The sequence below is a fragment of the Crocuta crocuta genome, unplaced genomic scaffold (genome assembly GCF_008692635.1).
Source record: "Crocuta crocuta isolate KB4526 unplaced genomic scaffold, BGI_CrCroc_1.0 scaffold306, whole genome shotgun sequence".
NCBI classification, from domain to species: Eukaryota; Metazoa; Chordata; class Mammalia; order Carnivora; family Hyaenidae; genus Crocuta; species Crocuta crocuta.
Window position 1 is genome coordinate 2,274,170 of NW_027529630.1, and position 8,516 is coordinate 2,282,685.

At 38.5% G+C, this 8,516-nt stretch overlaps 1 protein-coding gene across 1 annotated transcript in view; it reads right to left on the reverse strand.

The window, feature by feature from the left end:
• Positions 1 to 6,886, reverse strand: part of FAM168A (family with sequence similarity 168 member A) — a 124,768-nt gene extending 117,882 nt beyond the window's left edge. The window contains exon 1 of the mRNA XM_077762172.1: positions 6,864 to 6,886. The gene's annotated coding sequence lies outside the window, so the exon portion shown is untranslated. The remainder of the gene's footprint in view (positions 1 to 6,863) is intronic.
• Positions 6,887 to 8,516: the final 1,630 nt, after the last annotated feature.

The following is an 8,516-nucleotide window of genomic DNA, read 5'->3' on the forward strand; positions in this document are numbered from 1 at the left end:
ACGAAACAACAAAAAAAAAAAAAAAAAAAAAAAAGAAAAGAGTTGTAGGCAGAGTGACAAGCCCTAAGACAAAAAGAAAAGGAATTACTAGTTCTGAGAGGGTCAGCAAAGGCTTCTCAGAGGGTCTCATTGCACCGTGTTTTATTCCCTAAATGAAGGATTCCTGAGCTGATTAAAAGGTTAGAAAACCTCAAAATAAACCTATAACCAAGGCTTAAGAAATACAAGTAGCCAAACAATAAACCTCCACTCTGGGCATAATCAGAAATATCACTAAGAGCAAATCCTTCTAGAATAGGAAGCAATATAGAAACAAATTATAGATGAACACTTGTCAGTATTAACTTAGGCGGCAACTACACTGGGTCACAAAGGGCAACAGGAGTTGGGATAAGACAATGATCAGCTATCAGCCTGGGAAGCTTTATAGGAGAGTGTGTAATTGTACGAAGCTCTGAAGAAAGGCTAGCAAGACTGGAGAAGAAATGTAGCCTGTCTGAGAGAACACCCACATGTGAGGAAGAATACACCTAGTGAGTTGGCAGAGCATAGTAAGAAGGGGCCTTGACAGTCCTAGACCAGACAGGAGGCCTACTTTATCTTACTCTCCAGTTCTAGCTGAATCAAGCTTCCCACTGCTTCCCTCAAACAGTAAGTTCTTTCATATTTCTAAGATTCTACATATACCGTTCCCTCTGCCTACAATGCCCTTCGCAAATCTTTTTCTAAGATCTGAGCCATCCTGCAAGGTACAAATCAAACATCATCTTCACTGTAAATTTTTCTCCAGTTACTCCTCCCATTCTTGGTCGGGTCAGAATTAATCATTCCCTCTTCAGTGCTCTTTGTAGATCTCTCAATTATAGTGCTTTCTTGAACTATAATATAATTATTTGTCTGTGTGTGCCTTCTCAACTAGACCATAAATTCCTAAGCAGTATCTATTACTATTGAGCAGGAGCTCAATAAAGGTATACAGAATTGTTCTTCTGAACTGTCTAGACAAACTCAGCCTTTAAACCTTAGAATGAATGTGTTTCAGAGCTCTAACATTCCCTGATTCATGATAAATCCCTCCTAAATCCCTCCTGGGGTCTAGAACATTAGGCTGTACTAGAAACTCAGTAAGTATTTTTACTTGAGAGCTTAAGTATTTCTTTTTGCCAAACTGGCAATGCAACTGTGTGTCTTTAGTGTCTCCACTAAGGGAATTAAAGTTTGTTGCCAGTCCAAACACTACAGTTCTTTATCCTCTTCCCTTACATAAACTGAAAAGACTGAGAATTCCAGTCAGCTGAAACCTTCCCAGGGAAGAGGACTTGGCTATTTCCTAATACTTCAAACCATTGCTGTTAATATGCACATGGCTGGCGTATTTTCTCTTTTGGCAGTTCATTCAGAGTGAGGAAGGAAGTATCATGCACTAAAATCAGAGAGAAAGATTTGGAGTCAAAAGAAGAGAATGAGTCCCAGCTCTGCCGCTCTTTATTTTGCCAGGTGACTTTGAACAAGTCATTTAATCTCTCAATCCCCAGATAGGAAATAGAAAAAGTATTACCTGTTCCTTGGGTTACCATAAGGATCAAATGAGGACTAATTCTTACTGTGCTGAACTCTAATCTTATGAATTTGACCTTCTCTGTAGAAGGCCATATACAGAGAAGACAGAGGACACAAGGGTTTAAGTCAGACAACCTGAGATTAGGCCCACCTCTTCCACTTAACTATGTGATATGAACACATCATTTAATCTCTCTGAACCTCAAATCGCCCTATACATTCAACAGGAATAATCCTACCTGCACTACTACCTTGTAGAATTACTATGAAGCTTAAAATAGTAAGGAGATGATATGGATGAAAGCAATATATTTGACAAGCCATGAAGGTTTATTGCAATACCTCACTTGCATGGAATTCAGTAATTCAATAACCTTGTCTTCTGGATCACACAGAGAACTAGAAAGTAAGCAAAAACACCTCTTCAAAGCCAAAATAATGGTCTTTAATTCTTCACACTTTACAGCCAGTAGAATCCCTAGGGCCTCACTTTTCCTTTACAAATATATCTAATAAACTAAGTAATTTGAGAGCACCACATACAGTAGGTGAGAAGTGACAAAGAAAGAAGAAAAGGTAGAAAATAATTCCAAAACAACCACAAGATATAAAAAGCACAGTACTCACCAAAAAAGAGGCCCTTAGCTTTTGTTTTTAAGTTCAGCATTAGATTGGTTAGTAGAGAATACAATAGCTCCCATGACCATCAGTGCAACACAAAAAGGCAGAATAATTGATGTTCACAATAATGGACTTGAATCTTAAGAAAGATTAAATAATAATATCTATTCTGAAGAGGAGAATATATAATTTAGACCCCACTACTGGACTTTTTTAGACCCATTTTTGAACTTTTTATAAGGCAAAGAATCATAAAAACAAAGAGAAATGAGAAGAGCAACAGCCACAAAATACTGAAAGCTAGAAAGCAGCAATAATCAGTAACGGACATCAGATCCAAGAAGGATGAATACTGAGCCAGCACTGGAGTCGGGGAGGGGGACAAAAAGTAACCTGATTTGCAACTGCTACGGGGGTTTTGTAGAACCCCCATGAGTTTCGGAAACTGGTAGCACAATGTTCAGGGTTTCTTTTCCCTCTGGAAAGGATAAGACAGGGAGTCTCTAGATAAGGGAATAGCAGGTACAGTTGAAGGCAGGGTTACAATACTGAAAATAAGAATGTTACTGAGAACTGATGGATGTAGGGGGGAGGGGGGATGGGCATGGAGGAGGGCACTCGTGGGGATGAGCACTGGGTGTTATGTGGAAACTAATTTGACAATAAACTATTTGTCAATAAATAAATAAATAAAATAAAAACAAACAGAAAAAAAAAGAAAATAAGAATGTTAAATGAAATGAATATTGAGGACCTGTCTGTAGCCTTCCTCTTCCATTCAGCTTCCAGAGCACTAGAGCCAGGCCTAGGACATCTAGGAAGAAGACTAGAAGATCTTTCCAGAGAGTCTGACCAGCCCTAGTGGAAAGACTTACTGATGCTGACATTGTAGGTGCCTGACCAATATCCCAGGCAGATCACCACGCAGTGAGGTCCACAATCAGTAAGCCCCATCCAAGTATTTAAAATTTCCAATCAGCTTTTTAGTATCCCATTTTAACATGAACAACCAACCAAGGATCACCAGATATCTGGGGAAATCTCCAACATAAAAAACAGAATTCAGATCCTATTCATTTTAAATTTGAGAATCCAAATGAAAAGTTATTTGAAAAAAAGCATAAGTACAATAATGATGCTCTGTCAATGATTTGTCAAAGGTTATCAATGATTAACAATTTACATCAGGTGGACCTACATCATCAACCTTTCAAAACCTAGTGGTTCATTTCACTGATGGCTATTCACTTCATCAGGGATAAGAGGTATTAAAAAATAAAATCTGCTAAGTCTTGGCAAAATGCTGTATTATGCCTGTGTTAATTTTTCTAATTCTAAAGATATCTGTTGTAAATGGATTTACACATGAATGGAATATCCCAATGAAGGCATTAACATAAAGACATCAATGGTCATGAATAAAAGCATTAAGAGACATAATTGTGTCTACTAATCACTGATGCTACAACATGTAATTAGATTTTTATATATGCAAAATTCTAGATGAACCTAAAGGAGGAATGTCTCTCATCCCATGGCACCTCACCTTCAGAAGCCAGGGAGAACTTCACAGAAAACATGGTTTTTGAGAAAAGTTTTAAAGAAAGAACAGAAGTTTGTCAAGTAAAACAGAGGAATGAGAGAGAGGGAAAGTACAGACAGCAGAAAGACTATCATGGGCCAGATACATGAGGGCAAAAGAGTTGAGAAGCTGTAAATAACAGTGTCACTGGAGAACAGGCAGGAGCAGTTGGAAATGAGGCTAAAAGTGTAGGTAAAGACCAGATTAAGGAAGATCTCATGTCATAGAAGGAATCTGGACTCTAACCTAGAGGCAACTGAGAGCCAGTGAAGACTTTTAACCACCAATTAAGATAACCAGATTTGAATCTTGGAAAAGATCATTCTGATGATGATATTACAGATTTTGAGGGTGGGAAAGGAGAAGGTGGTGGCTACAATCTTCCAAGCTATATACTTACTGTTTCCAAAAGGCAGTTCTCACACCTAGAAACCCCAGGTTCTGCTCTCACCTTATCATGAAATAGGTTATTTATCTCTAAGAGACCAGTAGCTACCAGAGACACTCTAATGGTCCCCCTGAGGAAACCAGCATCCCAAGGCCTCCACTGCCAGGTTCTTTTTTTTTTTCCTCCTAAGGTGTTTAAAGGCACAAAGAATATGTTATGTCACCTTATCAGAGTATATCTCTCTGCCTGGTTTCAATGAGTGTGGCAAATTCTAGCCACTTCTCAAAGCTATGTCAAACGAACACACACATATACAGACATGGCTATGTGTCTGATTTCTCCATGTACAGGAATATTTAATGAGCACCAATTTTTTTAAATGTTTTCTTTATTTCTAGGAGAGAGAGAGAGAGAGAGAGAGAGAGCGTGAGCAGGGGAGGGTCAGAGAGAGAGGGAGTCACAGACTCTGAAAAAGGCTCCAGGCTCTGAGCTGGCAGTCAGCACAGAGCCCGACGCGGGGCTCAAACCCAGGAACCGCGAGACCAAGACCTAAGCGAAAAGTCGGACGCTCAACCGACTAAGCCACCCAGGCGCCCCTAATGAGCACCAATTTAATGTTTGATTCTTTCCTATAAATTCTCACTTAATCCTCATCACGACCTTAAGCAAGGTAGATATTTATATTCCCACTTTTAGAGATGAAGAAATTATCATGCAAAGAGATTAAAGGATATACCCAAGATCACAGAACCAGTGTAAAGTGAAGCTGAAATTTAAAGCCACAATATGCCTATACATTTACCAAGGCTTTTTTACTACCCCACACTAGCTTTTCCTGTATCTTATTTTCTTCATTACTTAATCTCCACTTTACTCAGTCTATTGAATTGCATTATACTGAATCACTCACAGAAGAGATCAACAACCTGGAAAAACAACCAAACAATAACAAAAAAGTGCAAATGGAAAACTTGGGCAACAGATGTAAGTAGCAGTAAAGTAGCAGAAGCAGCAGTAGCAATCCCAACAAGCTCTTTGGAGCCCTACCGGATACTAGCAAGGACAGAAATAGCCATGCTGACAGACCTCCATTCCAAAATTTTATCTCTTCTTCAGCCAGCCCCAGCACAGTCCTTGGTAAAATACTGCCTAAAATACTGCACACATCATAAATGAATTCCAATAAGCAGATGCAATCTCTCCCTGGGGCATTCTCGCTCTCACAAAAACACGAGGAACTGGAGAAAGCTTTTGTTCTCCATCTGAGTAACTGCCTGCAAGCACTTGGTGGTAAAGGGAAATTGGGTTTGAGAAGCAGATGGTTTGTCAAAGAGCCTAAAACCTAATGTGAAGAGGAAGCAATTTACTAAAACCAAACATTCCAAAAGAGGAAACCAAGGTGTCTCTGAGGTGATAAAGAAAATCATCACAGTCATGATTTGCCCTCCAAACAGAGGGTCCCCAAAGCACCTTGTAGAAACAGAAGCTAAGTCTTACCAACTAGTTCTAGGTGCACTGGTCCCAGAGTTATCACCACAGGTTAATACTAACATTCTGGATTTTTCTAAAGTAAGTATCACTTGTTTACAACAACTGTGTTTAGTTATGAAGATCTGACTATGGAAGGACTGTGAAAAGAGAAGGAAAGTACTATTATACCAATTAGACCCTCAATATAATAAGGGGAGAGAGGAAGGAACTTAAAGATTAAGGAAGATAATGTACATAAAGAGCCTAGAAATTGAGCTGGCATTAATTAATTGGCTTAATTACTGTTTGCTCAATTGAGCTGAAAAAAAAAAGGAGAAATTAACATTTGTTTAATACCTTCTGATTATCAAAAATGACCTTACCAGTTTTCATATACTTTACCTCATTTAACCCTCAAAACAATCCAGAACAAGTGTTAATCATCCTAATTTTATATATAAGATGAGAGGTTCAAAAAAATTAAGCTACTTGCTTGGTCATTCAGTTTAATAACTGAATAAATAAAATAAATAAAAAGTTGTGATTTATTCACAGTATCAGCAAATTATATGGGAATTAGCATACCTGAGTTTTAGTGCTAACTATGCCAAACTGTTTGCAACTTAAACTAAGTCCCTTCCTCTCTCTGGAGTTTAAACTTCTCCCCTAACTCAACAGTGGTACAACATTTAAGTTAAAGACTAGTTAAACTCCAAGAATATAGGACACACAACCAAGACCCTACTGGACAAGAAATTCTCCCGTGTTGCCCAGTGTTCACTCTGCTCTTCCTCTGGCTATCCGCATTACGAACAGCTTACCTCCACCTGTCCATTAGCCATTTCTAAGCTAGAAGCATCCTTTCCGGAGCAGCTCACCACCTGTGCTGGATGCTTCATTAAGTGTAAAGCTGATACCATACTTTGCTGGAAGCCTGGTGCACAAATGTTACGTGGAGATGAATAAATCATTCCAGTTGTGTTGGGGTGCAATTGTAAGGGCAGCAGCTGTGGGTCTAAAAACAGATGGTCTTATAAGGATGGAAGACTTCTGTCCTATCTGATTTTCCTAGGGCAAGCAGATTTGGGTCTGCAGGAAGCCTGGCTGGGAAGTGGCTGAGTAGAGCTAGTATCCAGTGAAGAGGAAAGATGACAGAAATGCACATGAGGTTTCTTTCCATAATAAATGAATATGTCAGAGGCTGCAATTACCAGGATCCCAAACTCTTATTTTTATACTTACTCATCAACTTCTAAATCGTTTTCTTTTCAGTCCAACACTTCTTTCTCTGACTTTAATACAAAGGTGAGCTCAGGGATAGTGCCTAGCCTGGGCACAAAAACAGAACTTTAAGATCTGCTGACTAAAACAAACTGAAAAAGAAAAAAACAGAAAAACAGACTAAACTTACTGGATGACAGTGGAATGAATGCCTACGATATGGTCAATAATAGTAGGTGTGCAGTAAATATACATTTAATAAAGTAATATGCCAGGCACCATCCTAGGTGTTTTACATACATTCTCTCATTTCATTCTCAAGATATCCTTTATTTTATTATCTCCATTTTATAGATAAGGTAATTAAAACTCAAGAAAGTCAGGTACTCTGTCCAGAGTCACACAGCAAATTAAATAAGGGAGTCATAATTGACCCCCCCAGGGCTAAATGACTCTAAAGCTCTCTGCATCTTGTTAACCTCCTTTCCTACCAACAGCCTTTCTTGCTGTTCTTCAAACACATCTACCTCATTCGTACCTCTGGACCTTTCTGTTTCTTGTTTCCCCCATTACATCTCATGACTTTCTACTTTAGATCATTCAGGTCTCTGCTAAAATGTCTTCACTTCAGAAAGGCTTTTCTTTTCTTGATCATTTCCCCAACAAATCCTGTTCCCTCACCTTGCTTCTTTTTTTAATTATGGCACTAACAGTATATTATTAGTTAATTTGTTTGCTTACTGTCAGTCTTAACCACTAGAATGAAAGATCAAATTACAAAAAGGACTTTGGTTTGGTCACAACTGTATCCCTAGCACTTAGAACAGTGATTAGTACATTGCAGGTACTCAACAAATATTCAATGAATGAATTCCATATGCTTCAATATCACAGAGCTCTAGAACATTAGTGTAAAAATAAAACTGTTATACAGTATAAAGAATACATGCTTTGAGATCAGGCAGATCTGGGTTCAAGTCTCTGACTGACTATGACTGTGACTTTGGACAAGTCTCTAAACTTCTTTATTCTTCTCATCTGTAAAATGGGCATAAAGTATAAGTCCCATAAATTTGTTACAAAGATTAAATGTGCTAAACACATGAAATGCTTTGCAGAAACTATAAAGTGTTATATAAATATGTTTATGATGATAATGGAGAAAAGTTTCAAGACAATTTAATCAAGCCTTTCACTTTAGAGATCACCCAAGGCTCAAAGAAGTAACATGAACTGTCCAGTGTCCCACAGTTACTTAGAACCAAACCAGGCAATCAAGTTGGGGCACTGGCCATTATCCTCCACAAATTACTTGTCCTCTGGTGTTACTTAGAACCAAACCAGGCAATCAAGTTGGGGCACTGGCCATTATCCTCCACAAATTACTTGTCCTCTGGTACTCCATTTTCTCTTTATTCTTCTTTTACCTCACTGGCTATTCCTTTGATCTTCTCAGCCTTCCCAGGGTTCCAATGTCAAATCTCTGCTCTATCTACACACATTTTTTAGGTGACCAGAGCTACTTTATGGCTTCACATATGCTAATGAATCCCAGATTTAGATCTCTAACCTGAACTTCTCTGAATTCTAAGACTTGTAAAGCCAACTGCATACATGATTGTCTAATTGCCATCTAATATGTAGTATGTCTAAAACCAAACACCTGATCCCTTC